Source organism: Tenrec ecaudatus, unplaced genomic scaffold (genome assembly GCF_050624435.1).
Source record: "Tenrec ecaudatus isolate mTenEca1 unplaced genomic scaffold, mTenEca1.hap1 Scaffold_501, whole genome shotgun sequence".
NCBI lineage: Eukaryota > Metazoa > Chordata > Mammalia > Afrosoricida > Tenrecidae > Tenrec > Tenrec ecaudatus.
In genome coordinates, this window is record NW_027459413.1 from 184,883 (window position 1) to 211,473 (window position 26,591).

Sequence of the window (26,591 nt, forward strand, 5' to 3'; positions counted from 1 at the left end):
TTGTAATAAAGTTTAAAAGGGGTCAATCTGAGATGAGAATGTTGGCTGCTTCCTCATAGAACACATTCCCTTCCGTGACTTCTCCATTCTTCAAGAACAAGGCCTATTCTTTCAGGCCACAGAAAGTGATGAAGAAGATGGTTGAGGAGGGAGACACAAATTAAGTTTGAGAACAGCTTTGGGAATAAAGGCAGTAGTCCTCTCCTCTCAGGGACTTATATCTTTCTAAGATACTCAGAACAAAACCAAGAGCATTTAAATTGTCAGATACACATTTTCTCTCTGCAATAGATTATGTAAAATTAGATATTCAAATATTTGAAGGTCAGGTAAATCTAGAAATCTCATTGAATTCAGCCAAAAATAGCTCCCATTCAATGTGTGCTGTAAATAGGAGTGGCTTTTGTAAGTCACTAAGAAGGAAGAACTTTTCTTTGACAACTACACTCCTACATCTACTCAAGAGTTATTCTAGTGTGGAAAGAGTACATGCAACACTAAAAAAATTACCTTTGACACAGGAAGACATGTAGTATCCACAAAGTCATCATTAATAAAGTTATTCACACCTAATCTTACATTTCATACAGGATCTTATACCAAAATAGCTGAAATTCTTCACTTAAGGTTGTGTGTCAATGGATACTGGGAATGTTACCGGTATCAAACAACAAAATACTAGCAAAGCCACTAGGAGGAGGATGAGCTCATTAATAGGACAAATGTGGACCCTCTGGGTGAAACCAGAAGGAGTGGCCGACATTCTTTGGGGCTGTGAAGGTGAAGATACAACATCCAGCATGAAGAACTGAATGATCCCGTTTGGCCCTAAGCTCTCCCTGAATCCTGAATTTTCACAAAAAGGTAGTGTGTTTCCTGGACTATCATGGGCTACAGGTTCTGAAGGATAGACTGATATAGGATATTAACACCCAGATAATAAAATGCAGTTGGCGAATTTATGTATTTTCAGATGGGATTCCAGAAAAGATACACACACACACACACAGCCACAAAGGTTAGGAAAAACAACCAAAGCTGTCCTGACCCCTGAGATTTCCCCAAATGTTGGAAACTTGACTGAATAATTTGTGGTAGTAGAGCCCTGCGTTTGCACTCTACCCTGGGGTAAAAAAAAGGAAAACAAAAAAAGCAAAAATCAGCAACAACAAAAATTGTGTCATTTGAAGAAACAATTCAATATAAAATAGGCAGACTGCCTATCTTTTATTAAATTATTAGCTAGATGATTGCCAGAATTCCTCAGAGTGTGCTGAAAGAACATACTGTTAGACTTTCAGCCAATACTCAAACACTTAATAGATACCTTTACCCAGGCACCATTTTCCTGAAGTCTGATTGGAAAATATTTTATCTGAGCGTCTTGAGAACTCTGATGCAGGGACCGCTGGCAAAGTCATTTCCTGTCCTTAAAGGTTAAGAAGCGGATTGTTGCTGTGGGACAGAATATAGTTTTGGTTACAATATAACTTTGAATTCACAGATGCCAGGAGTAGGCACAGAAGTATTATTTTTTAAATTAGAGATTTCCCACAAGGAACTGAGATTTCTGAGAATCCACATATAACCACAGGAAACCAGCCTTGAGCTCCAGCTGCTCCTGGGTCTGAGTCCTGTGCTTTGTGGGTCCTGCGCACCCCCTGGAGACCAATATCCTCCCACCAGGGGAAGTTTGTGTCCGGGCTCTCACTGACTTCCCCTCACTGTGTCTCTTGCACAGTAATACATGGCTGTGTCTTCGGCTTTCAGGCTGTTCATCTGCAGATACAGCGTGTTCTTGGCGTTGTCTCTGGAGATGGTTAATTGGCCCTTTACTGAATCTGTATAGTATGTACTAACACCAGTACTAATGTCTGCGACCCACTGCAGGCCCTTCCCTGGATACTGGCGGGCCCAGCTCATCCATGGTCACTGAAGGTGAATCCAGAAGCTGCACAAGAGAGTCTCAAAGACTCTCCAGGCTTTCTCAGATCGCCCACAGACTACACCAGGTGCACCTCACACTGAACACCTGCAAACAGACACTCTGATTAGATGACTTACATACAAACACATGCACTCACAATTATACACACACACAGCAAGCTCTACAATGATTACCATGTAAAATGGCCAAAATGAAAGCCACGTTTGGTACCAAATTCATTATGTGTCCTCTGGACTAGCTCTTGCTTTCAAAATATTAACAGCAGAGACCCCAGAAACGGGTACTGTCCTCTGAGAAGTCCCACATCAGGGCCTGTGGTTGTTTTATCAGCAGGCAGAGAGCTGCATTTGCATGTCCCCTGATATTTAGAAGCAGATGAGTAGAGAATATGGACAAGAGTTCTCCCTCAGACTGAACGAGCACTCCCAACAGAAAACAGCTCTTAAGCAGGTTGTTTATCAAGCATTGCTTTAATTGTTATCAATTATCAATCTTTTTAAGAAATAGTTTTCAATTTGTAAACTTTATATTACATACATAACAAACTTTCTAATTGAGTGGTATGAGCATTCACAATGCATCCTCTCTGATTCCCCTTATGGTGTGGATTCACATGATGATAGTGGACCGTTCTATTATCTGTTTCTTGTGTGGGAACCTTACTGATTTTCTTTCCTTCTAAGCATTTCCATATTTCAGTGATATTTGTACAGTGTGGACAGGAAGTTCTTCATAAAGCATGTCCACAAAACATGCAGAATGGTGTCTCCTCTCCGGTTTCTGATCTGAGAGATTCCAGTCCTCCTGCTTTTGTGATAATCAGGAAACCTGGCTATTTATCACTTTTCTTCATCTTCTAAAAGAGTCAGTTTTCATATAATCAGCTTACTGGTTGTGTTCCTGTTATTTCATTTATCTTGGTTACTTTTTTATTGTCTCTCCCAGGCCCGTGCTACCTATGCCATGGATATTACCTATGCATACTCACCTTTTTCTAGTTCCATTAGTTGGAAACTGAAGTAATCAATCTCAAGAGTTTTACTTCTACACTATACAACTGTGTGTTGCTATGAATTCCTCATTAAGTTCTCTTCCGATGAACCCCACGGTTTGTTGTCTTGTGATTTCATTTAATCCAGTACAGCCATCTAGGATGTGAAAATCATTAAACACATGTTCATGACACAAATAATATAGTATATATCCATATATTCATCACTCACACTCACTGCCATGAGCCAGTGCAGACTCATCATGACCCTATAGACAGCGTAGAATTGTCCTTGAGCACTTCTGAAACTGTAACTCTTTAGGGAGAAGAAAGCCCTGTTTTTCTACTGTGGAACAGCTAGTACTTAAGAACTCCTGAAATTTCAGGTCGCAGCTTAATGAGTAACCAACACACCACCAGGATTCATTTATGCATACATATATTTAAATGTGTTTATGCATACAACATATAAATGAATGAATATTGAAATTGATGTGGTGTTTTGTAATATTTAGGAAGACAAGATTCTCAGAGAAAATGTTTTGGAGGGAAAGGAAACCCTAGATACTAAGAGGAAGCTCCTTGCTCCCATGCCTCCCCCATTGCCCTTGCCCAGAAGTCTGGCTCCTGTGCTCTGTGCAGCTCATGTGATCCCTATAGACTAAGGTCATTATTACAGGGAAGGTTGTGCCTGGATGGCACTGAGTCCTCTCACTGTTCCTCTCACACAGTAATGGACAGCTGTGCCCTCAGTGGTCATTGCGCTCAGCTGCGGGGAGAACTGCTTGGTGGATATGCTTTTGGCGCTTGAGAGTCAGCTGCATTAAGGCAGGTAATTGTTTCCTGATGCTCAAACATATTGATAACAAGTGCTGCAAACTTTTCTGCTGGTTGTGGTAGATTCAGGTCCAGAAATATGGAGCCACAAGAGACAGCAAATCTTAGGGAGAGGATTTGTGAGGGATTCATCACTCCTGGGCTCAAATCCTGATGCTGTACCTGTCACGGGGCACCCAGGACAGGGAGGAAAAAAATCCATGCTGACAACTAATGTAAGTCTCTTTTATGTTAACCCATTTTTGGAGTCTCTTGCTATTACCAGAGACATAACTTCCAGGCCAAAGAATATATGAAAGAAAATAAAAACTTGCGGACAAGTTATACAGTTTCTGGAGAATTGTGACCAGTGTGGTGCCTTTCACCATGTTTTGAACTTTAACCTGGAAATTGAAGGAGTGATCTGCATGTTAGAGCCCAAGGAGAACAAAGTAGAGATACTTTCAATCTTTTCTCAAAAAACCGAAAAGAGAGTCTAATGTCTTCATCTTCTCTGGAATTGGCTTCCATTTATTGAGAACTCAAGTTCCTTACACCAAAGAGTGGAGAAAATGTCTGGACACAGAAAGCTTAGAGAGTGTTAAGAAATTCTGATTTCATTAACCCCCAGCTGACAGTGGATATTACTTCTACTGTGTTCTCTCATTTCTCTGAATAGTCTCTTGAAAATTCAGTCCTCTTTCTTTAGCCTAACATGTAAATTAGCACGAGTTGTGATGGTGGACATGTACAGAGTTTTGAGATGCAAATGGGCAAAGGGCATGAATAGATACTTGACTAAAGGGGACATTCAATTTGCAAAGATACACATACAAATATGTTAATTCCCCTTACTCATTGGTGGTGTTATTGTTTATTTGGTTGACTTTGTTTTTGAGATCTTTTCTTGGAATGGTTACAGAATACCTGGCCATATTTTCTGGAAAACATTTTAAGCACTTTCACGGAATATTTTTTCTAAAACATATATGTTTAATACAACCTGTAGTGTGGTTTGTTTGTTTTTTCCATGAATTTTCATTGTGCATCACAGTAATACAGAATCATTGAAAGCTGTAGTAGTTTCTCTGTGCAACACGCTGTTCTGAGCAAATAACCTGAGAAGCTGTACTAACTGAAAACTATGACATCAAGATTGAAGGAAGCCAGGTTCATAATCCGGCACATGCAAATGACATAAAACTACATGTTGCAAGACAATATGACTTGTAGAACTTACTGATAAAGAGCAGGGATTACTGCCTTCACTTTAGATTAAAATTCAATGTAAAGAAAATTAAACTCCCTAATATGGGACCAATGGAAAGTATCAGGATAAATGGGGATAATATTGAAATTTGGAAGAAGTTCATCTCTCTTGGATCTACAATCAATATTCATGGAAGCTTGACTCAATCAACTGCTGCATTTAGTTGAGGAAACCTGCTGCACAGACCTCGTCAAAGGTGAAGAGCAAGGAAGTCTCTTTGAAGACTCAGATGTACCTGGCCCAAATTATGAGGTTTCCAATTGTCTCATGTGCATGTCAAAGTCGGACAATGAATGAAAAGGATGAAAGATCAAACGATGTACCTGAATTATGGTACTGGAGAATAATTTGATGGTAGGATGGACCACCAGAAGAACAAACAATTGTATATTGAATGATGTGCAATGCTTAATAGAAAGAAGGGAGGAGGTGATTACTTCATCTCAAGTACTTCGGACATTTGTTAGGAAAATCAGAACTTGGATAAGGACCTAATGCTTTATGAAACATAAGGTTATTAAAAAAGGTAACCTTTAACAAGCTAGATTGGCACAGTAACTGCAAAAAAGGCCTCATACATCACAACTGTGAGAATGAAGCAAGACCTACGCTTCATTCTGTTTTCTCTAGTGTTGCTGTGGGTCCAAATTTATTTGATAGGACTTAAAACAGCAAAATGCAAGGTCAATGACAAACATTGAACTCAATGCAGAGTAAGTGAAGGCATTCACCTTTCAAATTGGAATCAGATAAGGCTATCATTAAATACCAATCTTAATTCGTATTGTGCTGAAACTGTGGTAGTTAAATAATCTGGTGTCAGCTTGAGAATATTGAAAGTGAAGGGGTGGAATTTAGCCTGTCAATCGGGTCACAGCTTGATGACCTCATTTGGTAATGCTATGGAAATAAATAGCTTGCTGGAGGAGGGATACACACTCACTCTAGTTGTGGGATACAAAATGCCCCCCAGCTTTGTCTCACACAAATTTCTGACAAACAGAGGTTATTTGAAAGCTCATGGTGGGAGGTCAGATGCTTAGACATATTCCTCCTGCAGGCATCTGTTCCACTCTAGGTGGGGTACCCACCCAACTGTTAATGGTTTCCATGGAGAGCCAGGAAACAGGTCAAACCTGCTTGGTGACATACAAAGTTAGGCTGCCATCCTGAATCTAGGATCCACCCATCTTATCACATGTAAACCCTTAATCCCTCCTCTTCCTATAGTGTATGTACCCCTATATCACCCCCCCTACCACTACTGTATTACCTATTCCACAACCCTTTTCTCTGATGTATGTCTTTACCTGTAATTCGGGGGCTTACATGCCCCACCCAAAAGAAGATATATAAGCCTGGGTTAACAATATAAAGCTCTCTCCCCTCACTCTCCCTGGCTCTCAGCTCTCCCTTCATCTCCCTCCATCCTTGCTCCCCTGTTCCCTTTCCCATTGTCCTCCTTCCTCTCCTCCTCTCTCCTGCCCTCCTGTCTCCCATCTCCACGTGGACCACCAAGTGGGGCTGAGGTGAGCATGCTACCAGGAAATGTGTCTGACTCCATTATTTCAATCTCTCTTCTAATCTCTCCGTATTCTCTAGGACTTTATTATAATCTTTATATATCTCAACTGTACTATTGTGCCTATCAAACCTGCAATTAGTTGTGGGAGGCTGACCTTTACCTCACACTCCCTGTGACACGTTCCTGCTGTTAAGACACATGGAGCTACACTAGATTCCTGCAGCTGGAGGATCCTGTAGAGACCCCTGCCAGCATTGAGAGTTTCCATTGCCTCTGGATCCACAAGTCTTTCCACCTACTGGCCTGCGATCTTCCTGTATCCAGGGTCATTGCATGTGTTGCATGAGTCTGAAGCGGTATTTTTAGATTGGTATTGGACATATGGGTTAATATAGGACGTATGGACTTGGATAGGATGTTTTCTCAATATACAATTGCTCTTTTATGTAAAGGTCTTTCTTAAACAGATTTGAGTGTCTATGAGTTTGTTTCTCTAGTCCACCCTGACTAACACAAACTTTGAACAATAGCTATCAGTCAACAAATGAAAACCAAATGCATCCTAAATGGCAACAAAGAGGTAAAACTCTCTATAATTGCTGATGACAACTCTCTGTAATTGCTGATGATTTTCTAAACATAGAAAATCCAAAAGCCCTAGAAGAAAATTGTTGAAAGCTCTGAAAAGGAAATCAGAAAATAATATCATTTACAATAGCTACCTAAAAGATAAAATAAATGGAATAAACCTAAGAGAACCAAAGTCTTGTAGAAAGAAGTCTATAAGAAAAACACTACTCCAAGTTACCAAAAGAAATGCAAATAATGAGACTAATGGACCATGTTCATGAAGCAGAAGGCTCAGCTTTGTGAAAATAACACACTCTAAGCAATCTATAATTATAATGCAATTACCATTATAATTAACTTCTGACCAAGATCCCAGTGTCTATCTTCAAGGACATGGAAATTACTGACCATATTTTAAAAGAAATGGGAGGAGATGAGTCACTCAGGGTTCAGTGTAGCAACAATGAAAATCAAAACCTTCCTCTAGTGCTTGAACGCTTCCTCCCCTCAATTCTCATGATCCCAATTCTGCCTTGGGGACCTGGTTAGACCAGAGGATGCACAGCGGTGCAGTAAGGATCTGGAAACAGGGAATCTAGGACGGATGAACCCCTTAGGACCAGCGGTGAGAGTGGCGACACCTGGAGGGAAGGGGGTATAGAAAGGGAGAACCGATCTAGGGGATCTACATGTAACCTCCTCTCTGGGTGATGGGAAACGGGAAGGAAGGTGAGGGGAGAGACCGGACAGTGTAAGATAAGATAAAATAATAATTTATAAACTATTAAGGGTTCATGGGGGAGGGGGGAGAAAAGAGGGAGGGGTAGGGGAAAAAGGAAAATGAGATGATTCCAGGAACCCAAGTGGAAGGCGAATTTTGAGAATGATGAGGGCAATGAATGTATAAGGATGCTTTACTCAATTGATGTATGTATGGATTGTGATAAGAGTTGTATGAGCCCCAATAAAATGGTTTATTAAAAATTACTCTTCAACTTAAAAAAATGAAACAAGTCCATCATAAAAAGGCCAAAACTACACAGACACTCCATACCTAGGAGATCCAGTGGTGTTGTAGATTACAAAATAGACTACTATTTGCAAGTTCTGCAGTTCAAGACCATCATCTAATCCTCAGGAGAAAGACAAAGCTTTCTGATCATGGAAGGTTTTACAGTCTCAGAAATCCAAAGGGGCAATGATGGTTTGTCCTGTACAGTTTCTATGAATCTTAATTGATTCAACAGCAGTTAAGTTGGGTGTTTGGGGGTGGGGGGACAATCCCTATAACTGCACCTGAGATTGACCTATGGGAAAACGGACAATCACAGTTTAAGTGGATCATCGCTAGACTTGTCTCTGAGTCCCTAAGACAGTCTTCTCTGGAAATGTCCACCTGGAAAAAAAATCACTCACTTGTGTCTCAGGTATTCTGCATGTGAATGAGCTAGTTTCTAGAGAATATACTAGAACAGATTGATCCATATATAAAGCCAAGGGTCACACAGCAGAATATGTTTCACAAATCCAGGCAGATGAACTACCTCAAGAAATGATTTCAAAATACTTTCCCTATGCAAATGAATGGATTGAAATTGAGGACACAACCTTGTATGAGTGTGCAAGATAAAAACAAATTTTAAAAAAATGTCCCCAAACAAAGCAACACACTCAGGGAATTAAAATAGAGATAAATGACTCCAGGTGGGAATACACAGTTAAAATGGAGTCGGCATAAGTCTAAACATAGGACAAGCTACTAGAAACTTCTTCAGAGGAAACAGAAATTTACCTTTGGGCAATAAATAAGCAGGAGCAGCTCCCACACTCCCCCGGCTTTGTAAAAATTAAAGAAACAACGCAAAATTCTTGAAGAGTGTATGTGGGAAGGGAGATCTTCCGTACTTGGCTCTTGCCCTTCTATCGAGACCAATACGCTTTCCCAAAGAAAGACTGGCCTTCACTTTGGCTGAGTTCCTGCTCACTGAACCCCATCTTTGTACAGCTGGGCCTGTCTCTTTCTCCTTTTACTTGCCACCTGCCAGACTGTTGACTGATAGCCACCAACCTGGGTCACCTCGCTTGAGGCCTCCAGTCCTGGAAGGACTTAGCCCAGCTACCTGGGAATGCCAATCATGTCTCAGTGCGCCGTGCGTGCGCTGGAATATCACTTCAACAACCTCAAGGGTGGGTGTACTCCCCGCAGACACCCTACTGGCTGGCAAGGAGCCAGGGCATTTCCAGACCTGGGTTCTCCCCCCGCCCCGCTCCCCGGGGAAAGTTACTGCACAGGTCACAACATTGGGCAAACTCAGGAGGAAGCCCTAACGTTCTGTGCACCAGCTGCAACCACTCGCTTCCTGAATAGCGTTCACTTCTTCATAGCGAGAGAAGAAAGGGACCCGGGGCTCATCTTTGAGCTGAAGATGTTCCAGGAGTCTCGGGGAGGTGGCACACTGTATGGAGACAATGCAGGGGGCTTAGGAGAGACCTGCAAAGCGACTAATCGGGAACACAGACGCCCAAAGCCAGTCTGGGATCCCCCTTTCTCCAACAGGTTTCTCGCAAGGAATTCCAACCAATCCCCAAACAGGGGGATGGGACCAGTCTCTGGGACACCCTCCCACATCTCACCGTACAAGGGGAGAGGTACTGGATAAGAGGAGGTGAGGGGAGAAGGGTGCTTGCACCCGAGCCAGGCTGCTGTGTGCGGCAAGGTCACCCCAACTGGTCACCAACACGACCCCAACGTGGGCGCGCCGACTACACAGAGCTCAGGCTGCAACACTTCTCTGGCTCCACACCGTGCACAGCAAGTAGGAACCTAGCTATGACCCTCACTTCCGGCTAGGACACTGCCACTTCTGTCCTGTCTCAGCGTGACCCGGAATAGGAGAAGCATAGTCATGGGTGTGATTGGGAAACACATAAGTGAAAATTCAGTCAGGACAGACTTCATTAAGCACAGATATTCAGGAAAATATGGATGTGGTAGAGGTTAATATGGATGTGGCAGAGACATCAAAAACAGTAGTTCCTGGTGCTTAAATTCCCACCAACGTATCTGAAAGTTTGTTCTTCATAACACTGACCATACAGGAAATAATTCAGATGAGTTGGAAATAATGCAATGTGTAGGTCTTAGTGGGGAAAACCCCCCCCACCAGATTCTTATCCTGAAAAACGGTTAGATTAGTATTACATGTATGATCAAAGTCACATATCCCATACAGCACTGAGCTAAAAGCACCAACCTGTGACATTCAGTATCCACATCGGAAAAGGTGACGCCTGAGTCACTGTGATAGTGGGTCAGGATGTCATTCTCTTACAACCAGAATCTCACAGCTGTGCTCAGGGCCTCATAAAACAATTAAGAATACACTTCTACCATATCGACACAGTTGTATACAAAATAAACTGAATATGTTCTTCAGCTCTTGGATAGTCGAGTACATTTTAACTTCCAGGTGGTGCTTATACATGTCTGAGACTGAGAAAATCAACCACTGCATCACCTGTCTAGTTTTGGACTATTGTCTATAAGGACACTACTTGCTGTGGTAAAGATGAAACATGTTCTATAAAATGTAAAACACAAAAGCCTAAGGAGCTGTTTCTCTGCTCTCTGTGGTTCTATGAGTCAGAATTCACACAACAGCTCTGACTTTATTGTTCTTCTTTTAAATGTATTTTCTTATTCCATATATGTAAAACCTTTAGAGTTTTGTGTATTTGCAAACCGGAGGCAAAAACAAGAGATATATCACTTCAACCATGGAGCTTGGTAAACAAGAGGAAAACTTTTTAGATTGAAAGAGGCTGAGACAATGGGCTCAAATATAAGAACAATTATGAGGACGGTTTAGGGCAAGCCAGTGTTTCTCCCTGTGGTGATATGGTCACTATGATTTGGAACTAACTTAGTGACACCTAACAACCTCTCTTGTACAGGGACTGTATGTACAATAAGTACTGAAATGTTAGAGTGTTTCTTTTTAAAATAAGCAGTAAAGTAATAATCATTCCAGAATCTTGTTGAAAAAAAATATAATCATGGTTTTAATATGTATACCTGCAATATGAATCAATAGTAAAGGACAAAATTGAATAAATATAGATTTGTACAAGAAACCTTTTTATTAATGCATGAGAAACTTTAAAAGAAAATTTTATGACTACAGAGAATATGGGGTAAAATTATTTATAAAATACACTCTACAACAGAATATATTATACTAATATTTTAACAATAAAGGAACATATTTGATGATTACATAACTATTGGTTTAGGTGAGTGAGTAGATCATACATCAGACCAGTTTATCTTTACATTTGTGGGAATGGGATGGATTGAGTTAGAGAGCGCCTATCCCTGACTTTGAGTTCATATTTCAACTTGATTAAGTGGGATTATTACCAGGGACACAAGAATGTTTCGATATTAGAAAAAATTAATGTAACCAACCACATAAATAGGACAAATAATAAGAACCATATCATATTAATAGATGCGTAAAAGGCATTTGACAATATCTACTACCTATTCCTGATAAAAACCCTCAATAACATAGAAATAGAAAGGAGAGACCTCAACACATGAAATATATTAAAGGAAACATTCTGTGTAGGACAATTAGTTGACTGTAACTTGGTCGAAATAGACACTTGTTCACATAGAAAGGTTTCATAAAAACCTATGTGAACATAAGAACCCACAGATTGGGGGGAAATAAATCTTAAGCAGTGCTGGGAGAGAGAGAGAGCAAGGGAGGAGAAGAAGACAACAGGATAACTGGCATTTTCAGGGATTCCCCATCTTGATGCTCACCTGATCATACACAGGGAGCAGAGCCTGAAATCAGTGTCTGAGTTTCAGAGGCGTCCAGGTGAAAAGCAGGAGAGATGTGGTCAGGTGGAGCAGATGGCAGCAGATGTTGTCAAGTGTGTGTCTCTGTGGCCCTAGCTGCTGGAGTGTCTCTTGGGGAAATTCTCACTTGGGAAGCATGCCTTCCACCCATCACTTTTCTTTCAGTTTGTCTTTGTGCCTGGACTTGTGTGGTGTTGGGATTCAAATGCAAACGCTTTTCAAATGCAAGCTGGGCCACCCAAAGTGCTCAGATTTCAGCAGGGCTTCCAGACTAAGAAGAAACTACTAAGAATGAATCCTTTGCCTTGCCAGGCCCTGAGCCTCACCTCCAGGAACCTCCCTCCACGACACCCTCATTACCTCCAGGCCCCGCCCCTTCCCACAGAGACCACCCCACCCCCTCCCCAGGTGATAGTTTCCTGCTGAACCCATTTCCTCTGAGTGAGAAGGATCCAAGAGTGCGGCCCAAGAGCTTCTGTGGGTGAGTTTCTGTGTTTCTGTGCTGATCCCTGGCGCGGAATCCCCTGCAGGCCTGGAGTCCCAGCTGTGTCCGGGTTCCCGTGGACGTTACACTTCCCGCACCCCATACAACAGTGTTCCAGGTCGCCGCGACCCCCTGGGACATTTCCAGTTAAATCCTTATTGAATTGGTTGCAGGCCTTTGCCTTCGGGCGCGGAAATACTCTGGCCGCTTTTTCTGCTCAGAGTTCCTCCGTCCAGAAAGGCGCGATTGCGTGGTTTTTTTGTTTTTTTTTTTGGGGGGGGGGTTGCCTGGGGCCTGTCCCTTCGTGTCAGGTCGCGGGCATGAGAGCATGGGGACCCCAGAGTGGCCTTTACTGAAAGGAGAGGCAGCCTTGCAGTCATCAGGCCACCCCACTGATGACCGAGGTCTGTATTAGAGCTTAACTTCTCAGCACCCTGCTTTGCAAAGGGGTACCAGAGCAGTGACAGCCCCAAATCCCCGCACAGATCTGGTCCTTGCATAGATTGCAGAGCCCCACATGGAGTGAGCCTCTATTGAGTGGTTTCTGCCCAGGAACCAAGGTAGTAGGTAATCTGGCCCTCAGGCTTTGCAGGGTGGCTTTGCTTCACCTCTGCAGGCAGCCCATGGAGAAGCAGTTTCTCTTGGAGGTTTGCCTGAGTGTGTGTCCTTGATGGAGGTCACCAAACTGGAGACAGTCCAGGGGACTCCTAGTCAGGAGCCACTTGCTTTTAGCCTTTCCCTGACTGCATTGGTCAGGAGGCCCTGGACCCATTTTGTAAGCCTGCTATCTAAGGATGGAATGTCTGCCATTGAGATGCATGCTTTTGTGAGTTTCCTTTGCCCCGCCCCTCCCCCACACCCTCTTTGGCTCACATCTCAGTTGTGAACCTTGGAAGCCATTTCCACCTCCTGTTGGTGGCTTCCTTCATTCAGATGATGTGTTTGTGCCCTTGTGCTGTCTTTGTCTCATAAGATTTAATAGATGTTCTCTTTAAACTATATTTAAAACGCGGTCTCCTTTTTACTCTACTGCATGTTCTTAACCATTTCTGCCCATCAAAAACTAGCTTGTGCTCTGATTTGGACTACAAAAGGAACTCCAATCTCAAATATAATTTACGGAGAACATTTATTAATTATTAAAAGAGACAAAGAGAATACAAAGACACGGACCCATCACCGGATGGAGATCATAGTGCAGTTCAGGGAAACAGTCAAGTCGGGAATCGAATGAAATAAGATTGCAACAGAGGAAACGGTCACACGTTTCTGATTGGTGGAGCATCAGTACAGCATGTTATAAATGGGACTACAGAAGCAGGGACAGGACTGTAACTGAGCCACCTTCATTGCCAGATAGAGCATTTTACAAGATTGTTCCAAGTCCTTCTGACCCAGGCAGTCAGGGCTCAACTGCTAAGGCATTTTGGGCTCCTGACTATAGGACCCTCTGCATTACCTGGAGATCAGTGAATGGTGTTCACCTTCCCAGTTCCTCTGTCCCTGGGCCAATTTAATCTATTTCCTTGCTTGATGATCAGAAAGAATTCAATGGAGGCTTAATCTACAGCCATCTATCCTATAGCGCTTTACTCACTGGAGTGCTAAGACTTTAATCTCTAATACAGCTCCTGAGATTTGTGTCTGCGGATGCTGGACTTTTCCACTTGGAGTGTGAAGAGCCCCAGGGGGGGATGTTTCCCCTATAAGCCTCATCTCAGAGATTGGTTGCATTGATGGCTCATCTCTCTTTAAACTGCCACTTTCCCCCCTGCCGCCACCCTCTTATGATCCTTCTTGGCTCTTAGAGCTTGCTGGCCCAGATTTAATATCCACTCATATTTTTAATAGGGAGTTTTGGTTTCCTTTTACATCCTTTTGAATTGCAGGACCCAGCAATTATTTTACTTACTTATTTTCAAGTCATTTTATATATTAATGTGGAGAAATAATAGGTCTTCCCCTGTAGTGTTTCAGTTTTGAAAATCCACAGGGCAGTTCTACTCTGTCCTCGGGGGTCACTGTGAGTCAGAATTGATGTAAGTTAGTGGCACATGTGGTCAAGGTCAGCACTTTTTGGTAATTTCAGTTATTTTATTTTCACAGTGACATAGATTGAAATCCATCATTTATCCTACTGGATACAGAAAGCGTTTGAAATATCCTGATGTTTATTAATTAACCAGATGAATTTAGCTTCTATATTTTCCAGCTTATGCTTGAGTTGGTCCCCATCCTCCCCAACCCCCTCTCCCCACATGATTTATTTTGAAATCATTAATAGTGGACATACATCCACATCCTAATGGCTGCATACTGTGACTGAACGACCCTAAGTCTCATTTGCTAACCTGCTGACACTCGCCTCTATATTTCCATTGCTTAAGCTTGCTATTTCTGCATTGGTCCCCGGACCCACCAGATTCAAAATGTTAGTGGGCTGCTGCCCATGCCCATGTTGGATATCAGCAGGAAGTTCCCTAGCTGCTCCACCCCCCTTAGTCAGCGTGTACAGTTGTGATCGGAGGAGAAAAGTATTCCCGACCGTTCGTGGTTTCTTGCTGTATAAACCAGAGTTCAAGTAGTGCGCTTGGGGCCCGATGGATTGAGCGCCAGCTGTTTCCTGGCGGCCAGCTCCAGTGAAGCTTTGCATTTGATCCTTTTCCCTGTGGCCCTGATTAATCTTTTGATTTACTTTTTTTTCATATGTTAGCTCTTCAATTTGTTTGCATTTGCTGTTCAAGAACAGAGTCCTACTAATAGCTCCTCCTTTTAAAATTTGTGTCATGATTATTTCTAATAGAAGGCAACCTCCAGATATATAACTGTTATATATAGTAAGATAGCATGTTATTTTCTCTGTGCCCCACTGCATGGTAATGCTTGAATGTTCTAGCCTTTTATCCACGCGTTCTTGATAAGAGGCTTGTTTTGTCCACTGCGCTACAGTGGATTCTGTGAGTGATGTCACAGCACCTTCCACTCCTCGTTGGGGTTTCTAGGCTATAATCATGCGTTACCAGATGGCCACTTCATGGAGCTGCCAGTCCTTTAACCACTGGAGCAGTGGGGCTTCTTCACGGACTAATTTAGATGGGCCACACTGACATGTTATTCATTGCAGACATGGTGATTCTTAATGGGAATTATATTTGTTTTTGATTTAGTCATAATTTCAATGTAATATCCATGTGTATACATAGACAAGAATATGTGATCATGTTCAATTTCCCCTTTGGTTAGGTGTCATGGAGTTAGTTCCATCTCATGGCTATGTCATGTGTTATAGAGCAGAACTGTTCCATAGTTTTTCTGGAGCATCATGTTTGTGGAAGCAGATCTCCTGTTCTTCCACAGTAATGCGGGCTGTTTACCCCCATCAAGCCTCAGGGGAACAGTCTAGTGCAAGCTGTTTGTGCCACCTAGAAACTTTGTCCCACCCCCCAAAACAAACTCACTGCCACACAGTCAATTCTGACTCATAGTGTTCCTCCATAGGTATCTGATAACAAAATCTATACAGAAGCAACCAGCCTCATTTTCCTTTTGCAGATGTGCTGGTGAGGTTGAACTGCCAGCCTGCAGAGTAGCAAATGATACCAGAATTCATTTTTCCCCCAAAGGAATGAACCAAATCAAGCATCTGCCATCAAACCCACACCAACTCCTGGGGACTCCATGTGAGTCAGAGTGCAGGGATGTTGCCGAGGGGTTTCAGTGACTGGTTTCTCAAGTGCATCACCCAGGCTTTCTTCCCTGGAGACTGAGTAGACACAAACTTCCAGCCTTTCCATGAACACCTATCCATGGTAACCATTATCATGCTCAGGGACATAAAAAACTAAGCAAGACACACATGTGTGTATGTACACACATGCCAGAACCTATGAAACCTGGCAATCTATCAAAGAAGGAAAATTCAAAACTACAAGGAGATTGAGTTTCTAACTATAACATGAAAAACCACACAGTTGAATTTGTAAAATTTGCAGGACCCAGAAAAATAAAGTCATTCTGTAAATTTTCAGCTCTCAAGTTTTTATGTGTATCGTACATATATACGGTAACCTAACTGGTCTCTTTACCATAGATAGAGAATAAAATTAATATCAGCTTTAATAGATCTTTAAGAGAGATGCTATATGTAAATAGCTTAGTATTCTTTCTGAATTATCATGGAAGATGAACAGGGATCCTAAATACTTTAAAGATGTACAATATTTGAGGAATTTAAAAAGATTTATGACATTATTCTATTTAGCATAATTTTGCACTGTTTAGCATAATCTATTAGGAAAAGATATGCAGTAGCTTCCAAATGGAAAAATTCCATTATTTTTATTCCATTTTCCCATGGCCTTTTTCAAAAACCCCTTGTGCATTCATGGCATGAAGGATTGGCTACCAATGAGCTCCTTGTATCTCAATTAAGTAATACTTGTTAAATATCAATCATTTTGCCTACCATTGGGTTCCATATGGTGACCGTATGTGGTTTCAGAGTAAAACTATGCTCCGTAAGATTTTCATTGGCTAACTTCAGAAGTTGTTGATTTCTTCTAAGGTTGCCTTCAGTCTCTAATCATTTGTTTGGTAGCTGAGCACTCTGTTGCTCACACTACTCAGGGACTCCATTTAGGGACCTGCATCTTGAAGTGTGAGTGCTTGCAGGCAGAGCCCTGTGTAGCCTGATGTGTCAGGAATTAGCTTCCCTTACAAATTGGTGGGCCTTTCTGGAGCTGCTTTTCTTTTTCTGTAGGTCTTTCATGAGTTCCTGTAATGATACTTTATTGTATGTGGGACACGTGAACAAAGGAGTCCTTTTGTCCAGTGGGTTAAATATTGGGCTGCTGACTGCAAGGGCAGCTGTGCACACTCACCAGAAATGTGCAGAGAAGATGAGTCTGCCTGCTCCACTAAAGATGTGCAGGCGTGGGAGTCCTACAGGGAGTTCTGCTCTGTGATAGCTCTGCTGTGAGTTGGACCAGATGTGGTGGCAGGGAGTTATGTGCGGACAATGCCAACCCTTGTTCTTGACCCCTTATTAGCTATTTGAGGCTAAATGCAATTTGATTCACATTTTTTGTGGACTCTTGTGAAGTGCAAAAAATAGAATATTTTTTGTTGACAGTTTTGGGAACTGATATATTAGTGGAGGAGAGTTTTTTGGAACATGCTATTTTTTTTAATCATTTACGTTGGGCTCAGACAACTCTTATCACTATCCATACATCCATCCACTGTGTCCGATGTCTCCCTTCACCCACTTTTCTGTTGTTCATCCCCCATTTGTCTTTAGTGATCTTATAGGGAAAGTGAGCACACAATGGTATGAAATTTTGGAACATGCTACTTTTTTATTGATTTCAATCTTTTTGCATTTCTTCATTGAAATCCCGACGACACACCTTTCTGACTTCCTTTATCCTTATAAAAATGTATTTGTTCAACCTGGGCTTTGACTATCCTTAAAACATAGCAAGTACATTTCTTCCTAATACCCTGTGGTCTGGTATTTTCTCCTCTAGGAACAAACTCTTTTGGACTACCCATTAGTTAATCCCATCACATCCTTCAAATCACTGTTTTCAATGAATGCAATTGATTAGACTACTAAGGGCAGATAAGGAAAACCACTTGTAAACAAAAGGGCCCCATAGGCAGGTACACAGAATGATTTCACAATGAAATCAGCTGAGAGAGTACCTGTTTTCACCGCCCCTCTGTATTGAGGACAGATGTTTGCTCTGGGTCCTAACTAGAGTAATTAATTAGAGGCATTTAAAAGGATGCTTTTCTTGTTGTTAGTTACCATCTAGTTTTCTCCAATTTATTACAACACTGTGCACCCATGGTGATGTAGTGTGCTATGCGTTGGGTTGGTACCCACATGTTCAGCCATTCAAAACCGCTCACTGGTCCACAGTAGAAGATGAGGCTTTCTACTCCCTTAAAGAGTTGCAGTTTCAGAAACGCGCAGGCCCTGTTCTACTCTGCTCTGTGGGGATGCTTTGAGTCAGAATTGACTCAATGACAGTAATTTTTTTAAAAAATGTACACCAGAAAGAAAAACATGCCCTGTGACCTCCGTACTCTGACTTCAACATGGTCAGCTTTTATCTCTGAGACTGGAATGGTGACTTTGAGCTCTTCACATATTGGTCATAAACCTGAACGTCCTCATTTGCATTTCTTTTAACTATTGCCTCTTTTGTTTTACTTTCTTGCTGGTGCTTCTTCATGCTCCACTTATTTTCCAGTGTGGGAAGTTCCATGAATGCTTATTGCTAACGAGCTTTTCATTTAGTGGCTGACCATGGAGCTTCCCTCTCCGGCCCCTGAAGACCTGGGTGCTCTTTGACTCCTTAGCCTGTATGTTTGAGAAACGGAAATCGAACTGAGCATTTGCAAATTCATCACAGAACCTTCCCATGTTGTTAGAATTTCCTTATCATGCCAGGGTTCTCTGGCTAGTGTTTCCTAAAGTGATCATTTTATTTCTCCCTACACTAGCTCACGAAATGTAAATATGTATGTGTTAATGCTTAGACTCCACCTCTGTTGCATTTCTCATAAGAGTTATTATCATTTGGCCTTGTGCTTTTGTTCTTGTTTTTTACTGTGGAGTGTTTTCAACTCATAGCCACCTCATGTGTCCAGGGTTGAACTGTTGGTTTTGGAATGGTGTGCCCTCTCAGAACACATTGGTCTGGTTTTGTTCTGATTTGCTCAATGGTTTTTTATTTGCTCAATCAATCTAATAATTTCTTATATGCAAGAGCCAGTTGTACGGCCCTGAGGTAAGCAGTATTGTCTGAGGGTCCTGGCTTTTCCAGGACAATGCGTTCCAGTTATCTGAATTGAATAGATTGTTTTCTTCATCTCCTCTTTGTACTACACAGAAGATCCAGATCATCTCTGTAACTGATGACTGACAGAATAAAAAGCTCTGGGCATATGAACAGAAATGTAATTGCCAGGCATTTAGTTGTACACACATGGACCTGCATGCTGACCTGGTTCAACAAGTTTTCATTTGAGCAATACTGAAATTGTGAGTAATGTTGGTGACTTCAGCTCTATCCCATTGGGAGCAACATCTGCTTAAAAGTGAGTGACAAGAGGACTAAATGAGCCAATGTGGCCAAATCTTTTTGGAAATTGCCTCAGAATCGTGGTTGCTGAATAAATGCAGTGTTTTATCATGAACATGTTGTGTGAAAGAGGCCCTAGTGGTTCACTGGTTTAATCGATGCCGCTGGCCAGACCCTTTGTGGCTCCAGCATTCCAGGCCCATCAAGGGAGGCCAAGGAGGCTGCGTGGGCCCGTGAAGATTTACAGACTTGGAAACACTAGCGAGCAGTTCCACTCCCTGTTTTATGGTCAAAATGAGTTAAAATGTACTTGACCGCAGTCCATTTGGTTTTGGTTCATCATGAAGGAAAGGGAAGGCTTTAAAACCCGGCACCTGATGCACTGCTGTGGATGAGATTTTGAAAGGCTTATTGGGTCGACACTAGGTTACACTGTTGTAGCAGAATTGTGGAGTGACCGTGACAGCTCATGCGACTTTATGCCATAGCTAGTTGGCCATGCTGTGAAATCTTAGCATAAAGTGCAACCTTTTCTATGTTGTTGTTAGGTGGCTTCGTGTCCATTCCAGCCCCTAAAGCCCTCTATGTAACAGCGCGACACACTGCCCTGTCCTGCACCATCCTCACATGTTCCCACGTTGGAGCCATTGCGACAGCCCCTGTGTCGATCCATGTTGGCGAAGGCCTTTCTCTTCTTTGCCTCTCTCTCCCTCACCAAGCACCATGTCCTTCTCCAGGGACTGGTCTCTCCTGAAAAGATGCGGGAACAAAAGTATGACAAGTCATGGAGGCCAGTCCCACAGCTGAGAGAATGCTAGTGGTCATCATGTTCAGCTAGTCGTCCTTCCATGATCTGCAAATGTGAAAAAATCTTTAAAAATCTAAAATGTGAAAAACATCTCAAAGCCTGGTATGTAAGTCCTAGTATCCTAACAGTTTAACATTGAAATGCACTGAAGTTCAGTCAACTTATAAGAAAATTGGAACCTAAGTACATTTTCCCAATCAGCAAAAAGGACATGCTATTATGATACTGAATATATTGTGCTCTTTTGTCAGTATATCCTATGAGCTTAGTGTGTATTGATGTGCGTATCCAGTATTTTTTGAGGGGAGCAGTCCATAATAATTACATGACAGTAGCTTTGTCTCAGTGGGAAAATTTTCAAGATATCTGCATATATTCTTTTTTTAATCATTATATTACAACTCATCACAATCCATACATCAATTGTGTAAAGCACATTTGCACATTCATTTCCATTATCAATCTCAAAGCATTTGCACTTTACCTAAGCCCCTGGCATCAGCTCCTCATTTTTGCCCCTCCCTCCCCACTACCCCCTCCCTTATGAACCCTTGATAACTTATAAATTATTATTTTGTCATATCTTATACTGTCCAAAATGTCCCTTCACCCACTTTTCTGTTGTCAATCCCCCAGGGAGGAGGTTATATGTAGATCCTTGTAATCAGTTCGCTCTTTCCACCCCACCCTCCCTCCATCCTCCTGGTATCGCCACTCTCACCACTGGACCTGAATGGATCATCCACCTTGGATTCCTTGTTTCCATGTTCCTATCTGTACCAGTGTACAGAGGGTATCTATATTCTGTTGTTACCTTTCACTCTTGCCCGGTTTCCCTTTTCAATAGCTTGTCCTATCTCATTGAAAATACAAAATACACAAGCGTGCAACTGCAGAGTGACTGGAAAGTAGGCGAGTAACATAGACACTCTATAGAAAATTTCATAATTCCCCAAATAATCATCTCTATCACCAGGTAACACGTCAGCTCTTGATCACGTAGAATTCTCCAAGAGGATACCATGACTCCAGGGCTTTGGGTCCCTACTTTGTTAGTTCATACCAGCAGCTCTCCAATGGCTAAGGAGGGGCGACAGGGAGAAGCACAAATTCTGCAGTGTTTCCTAGTTGTCATCTTCCTTTCACCCTGTGCTTCCTGTTCTGATAAATATTCTAATTTCAATCCTCCCTCCAATGGAAGAGAGGATATGAATTTGGAATCGAGGCTTTTATTTTTGATCATTCATCTGATTTATGTGTTCTGACTGTTCTCTATTCTGAAACAGCTAGATAGAAATAAGGCTGCAGTTGGTCACAGACAAACTGTACAGAGATAAACTCATTATGCTAGAAACATGCAGTCCTTGGGATAACATGTAATTAGTGAGGGAGTGTGTCTAGTGCAGTGGTTCTCAACCTTCCTAATGCTGCAACCCTTTAATACAGTTCCTCATGTGTGCTCACCCCCCAACCAAAAAATTATTTTCATTACTGTAATTTTGCTACTGTTATGAACGGGAGAACCCTTTGAGAGGGTTGTTCAACCCCCAAAGGAGTTGCAACCCACAGGTTCAGAACAGCTGATCTAGTGGGTGAAGTGGGTTAGCTAAACCCTGATGGAAATCCTTAGAGCAAGACCCCTGTGTCTAATGCCCATGTGAAGTCTCTGTTTCCCCAGGACTGTCTTCTTCATCCTTTCACATAGTGGAATGCATGGTACCTTGCCAAGCCAGAATATACGGGATGTTTTAGGACACTGTGGCTGTTGAGGAGGTGGCTCTGAATTTCTCCGAGGAAGAATGGGCATTGCTGGACCTTTCTGAGAGGAAACTATAGAGACACGGGATGATGGAAACTTTTAGAAACCTGGCCTCAGTAGGTATGAATATTTTCATTAAAAACGGAAAGATGTGTGCGTGCGTGTGTATATGTATATTTGTGTATGTTTCATACTCAGTGATGCTATTGCAGTATGTGAGCTGAGTAATGGGAATACTTTGTTATATAAACAAGTGTAGTACTTTCCTCTCAGGAGCATGATGTCATGTTTCCCCATGAATATAAGGCTCTTAGTGTTATACTGATTTCTTATATCAAGTGTGACTATGAGTCTACTAAGTTTCCTTACGTGTTATAAATGTGAGTGTTGACCTTTGGTGCAGAGAGGCTATGTGTGCATTGTGCCTTGTAAGAGCTCTGTGTTTTTTCAAGGTTAACATGATAGCTTTATCTATTTATTATCTATTTATCCATTGTGTGTCAAGCACAGTTGTACATGTGTTACCTTATCATCCTCAAAACATTTGCTTTCTACTTGAGCCCTTGGTATCAGCTCCTCAATTTCCCCCCTCCCTGCTCACTGCCTCTCCATCATGAACCCTTGATAATTTATAAATTATTATTTTTTCATCCTTACACTGTCCGATGTCTCCCTTCACCCACTTTTCTGTTGTCCATCCCCCAGGGAGGGGGTTTTATGTAGATCCTTGTAATGGGTCCCCCCTTTCTGCCCCACCTTCCTTTCACCCTCATGATAGCACCACTCTCACCACTGGTCCTGAAGGCATCTTCTGTCCCAGATTCCCTATGTTTCAGGTTCCTATCTGTACCAGTGTGCATCCTCTGGTCTAGCTGGATTTGTAAGAGAATTAGGTTCATGATAGTGGAGGGGAGGAGGAGCATTTAGGAAGTAGGGGAAAGTTGTATTTTCATTGTTTCTACACTGTACCCTGACTGGCTCGTCTCTTCCCTATGATCCTTCTGTAAGGGGCTGTCCAGTTGCTGACAGACGGGCTTTGGATCCCCAATCTTCACTCCCCTTCATTCACAATATGCCCGATACTGATCCCATCGACACCTTGTAATCAATCCATAGGTTGTGTGCTTTTTCCATGTGGGCTTTCTTGCTTCTAAGCTAGATGGCCACTTGTTTACCTTCAACCCTTTAAGATCCCATATGCTATATCTTTTGGTAGCTGGGCTCCATCAGTTTTCTTCACATTTTCTTTGCACACAGTTGTCTTCAGCTATCATCTTAGGAAGGTGAGCATCGTGGAATGCCAGGTAATAGAACAAAGTGTTCTTGCATTGAGGGAGCACTTGCATGGAGGCCCAATGTCCATCTGATACCGTAATACTAAACCTATTAATATATGCACCTAGATCTATTTCCCCACCCTAATATAAATATATTTACATATGCACATGCTTGTATTTAGACTTCTGTAAATGCTCTTTGTCTCCTAGTTCTTTCCTCTATTTCCTTTTACTTTCCTCTTGTCCCACTATCATGCTCTGTCTGTAGTTCAGTAATTTCAGGGTTTCAGTAATTCTTCTCAGTTACATTGCCTTGATCAATCCCTACCAGGCATCTTACACCCTCCTTGCCACTTATTTTGTGTCAGGGGAAAGGCCAGACCCTAACACATCACAGCGGGTCGGTTGGTGCAATTGTACAGTGATAATAAATAAAGATTATAGTAAAGTCATAGGGAGCATGAGAGATAGAAGAGGGATTGAAATAATGGAGTCAGACACATTTCATAGTTGCATGTTCACCTCAGCCTCACTTGGTGGTCCACATGGGGAGAGAAATATTTATTGCTAACCAAGGCTTTTATATCATCTGGGGATGTGCAGGCCCCCTAATTACAGGTGAAGAAATCCATCACAGGAAAGTGTTGTGCTATAGGTAATATAGTAATGGGAGTGGGATGCTGTAGGGGTTCATATGCTGTTGGAAGAGGAGGGAGTAAGGGTGTGCATGTGACAAGATGGGCGGACCCGAGATTCAGCATGGCAGCCTAACTTTGGATGTCACTGAGCAGGTTTGACCTGTTCTCTGGTTCACTGTAGAAATCATTATCAGTAAGGTGTACTGTAAACCCACCTTGCAGGGTCTAAATTGAAGCCTTTAGGGGGAAGTATCCCATTGTCCTTAACAGCAGGGATGGGCCCTATATGTGGTGGGACTAGACAGTCCTCTGACAGCTGATTGCCTTCAGGGAGGTAACTTGACAATTATTTACCATTAATTGTGAGCAGTGTCCTAAGTCTAACATATATTTGGGGGAGATGACTTGGAGAAATCTTTCTGTTTCCCACTATTTTGGATCACTTATTGATTGTTCCCTTTTCCCTGGGTTGGTTAACACCACTTTCTTTCCCCCACCTCCCCTTCTCCCATGTCATGCTCCCCGCCCCAACCATGGGTCCTGTTGCTTTCTCCTCCAGATTGTTTATCTGGCCTATATTATCTAGTTAGAAGTGCAGATATAATATGCACACACACACACACACACACACACACATACACACACACAAGCACACATACACACAAAAGAGCAAAACAAAATGACAAAAGAAAACAAAACAACAGCAACAAGAAAAAAAGGGAAAAAAGAGAAAAGCCTGTAAAAAGTTAGAGGTCTCTATGTTGACCTTTAGGAGTGCTTTTCTGTGGAGTCTGATGGGGTGCCACGCTTTGGCCCCCGAGTCTAATTTTGGTACTCTTGGGACTTCCTTGCTCTACTTCCCTTGCTGTTCTGTTGCACAACACCCTTAGTGTTTTGCCTGGGTGTGGTGGGGTCAGATCGGATGCAATTCCCAAACTGTCTCCAGTGTTGTCCCCTATAGGGCTATAGGTCAGTGAGGGATGTCATGACTCATAGTCGGGGCAGCCATAGTGCTTCTTTTTGCATGGGCTGCTCAGAGCAGGCATATTGTCCTCAAAGCTTGGTGGGCCAGGATGTGTGCTCCACTCTCTCTTCCTCCCCCTTCATTTTCTCCCGTGTGCTCTGATCAGACATGTCCCTTTCCCTGAGCTGTAGCTTCAGTGTTGTCCTCTGAAGTAAATTCTTCTGGGGGAAGGGGCAGCTGTCCTCTTAGTTGGGATTGGGGCTGGCCCCTCTGATATTTTTGTTATAAATAGATTTTCTTCCACCAAAATTCCACAGACCTAGAGGAGCATAGGACTGGCTCAGTGTCAGGGAATTGTTGATTATCTTTTCACACTTTCCTTGTGATGTGTTTTTCTCCAAGAGCAGCATGTCAGGTACACCTTTTCGCCCTCATATGACACTAATGTGATGGGGATCTGCCTTAGGCTGGGTTCTCTAGAAAAATAAAACTATAGACACTGACATATGCATAAGAGAGAGCTTTTCATCAAGAGAACATCCCAGCCCAGTCCAACTGAAGCCCATGGGTCCAATGCTACCTAGAGCATCCATGGCTCAGTGTGTTCAAGTCCCCAAACTTCAGTTTTTGGGTGAGCATCAATCCTATCTGTTGTCCAGCTTGATATATGTGTGTGTATCACATACATATATGTGTGTGTATCACATACATATATGTGTGTCTATATAGTCACTCTAATATTATATGTGCACACGAATGCCTTGGTTTAGTTTATTAATTCATCAGTATATGAGGACCTTCAACACTACAGAAAACTACAGGACTCTAAATTCATGCTTTCATCACAGAATGGGTGGAAACAAATTCCCTGTTTCAGGGTTTTAATCTGAATACATTTGTACTTCCTTTTCTGTAAGATAAATGCTATAATTTTGATCATGCTGTATTTCTTTTTTTATTAAATCACTTTATTGGGTCTTGTAGAACTCTTATCATAATCCACACCTCCATCCATTGTGTCAAGCACATTAGTACATTTGTTGGCATACTCATTCTCAAAGCATTTTCTTTCTACTTGAGCCCTTGCTGTCAGCTTCTCATTTTTATTCCCCCCTCCTCATGAACCCTTGATAATTTGTAAAGTATTATTTGTTCATCTCTTACACTGCCCTATGTCTTCCTTCACCCACTTTTCTGTTGTCTATCCCCCTGGGGAGGGAGTTATACGTAGATCATTGTGATAGGTTCCCTCTTTCTCCCCCCACCTTCCCCTTCCACTTCTGATTAACAATTAATAGTTAGGGAGTTAAGTACCAAGAGTTATTTCAGCGTGTTTAAATGTAGCCTACAATGTTTTAGCATTTATTAGCTATTCATGGCATATCGTGAATATTTTATGGATGTGATAATTAAATTATGATTAAAGGAATTTTTATGTCTTTTTGGAAGCCTCTTCCTTAAAAAAAAGTGAACCTGGTAGCTCTAGTTAGAACATACAGTCAATTTTTAATATCACTGGTAAAAGTGGACATTTATGGTTGTCCTTTTTCTGACGTGGGGTGATGTTTTTTCAAGTA

At 42.1% G+C, this 26,591-nt stretch overlaps 1 long non-coding RNA gene across 9 annotated transcripts in view; it reads left to right on the forward strand.

Annotated features, from left to right (window-relative positions):
* The window catches only part of LOC142436629 (uncharacterized), an 80,214-nt gene that overhangs the window by 22,938 nt on the left and 30,685 nt on the right, over positions 1 to 26,591 (forward strand). Inside the window, exon 3 of one of the 9 annotated variants that reach the window (XR_012782040.1) lies at positions 22,040 to 22,255. The exons of 6 other annotated variants lie outside the window; for them this stretch is intronic. This is a non-coding gene — a long non-coding RNA (uncharacterized LOC142436629). The remainder of the gene's footprint in view (positions 1 to 22,039; positions 22,256 to 26,591) is intronic. 2 more of the 9 variants (XR_012782038.1, XR_012782039.1) reach the window with 2 other exon arrangements.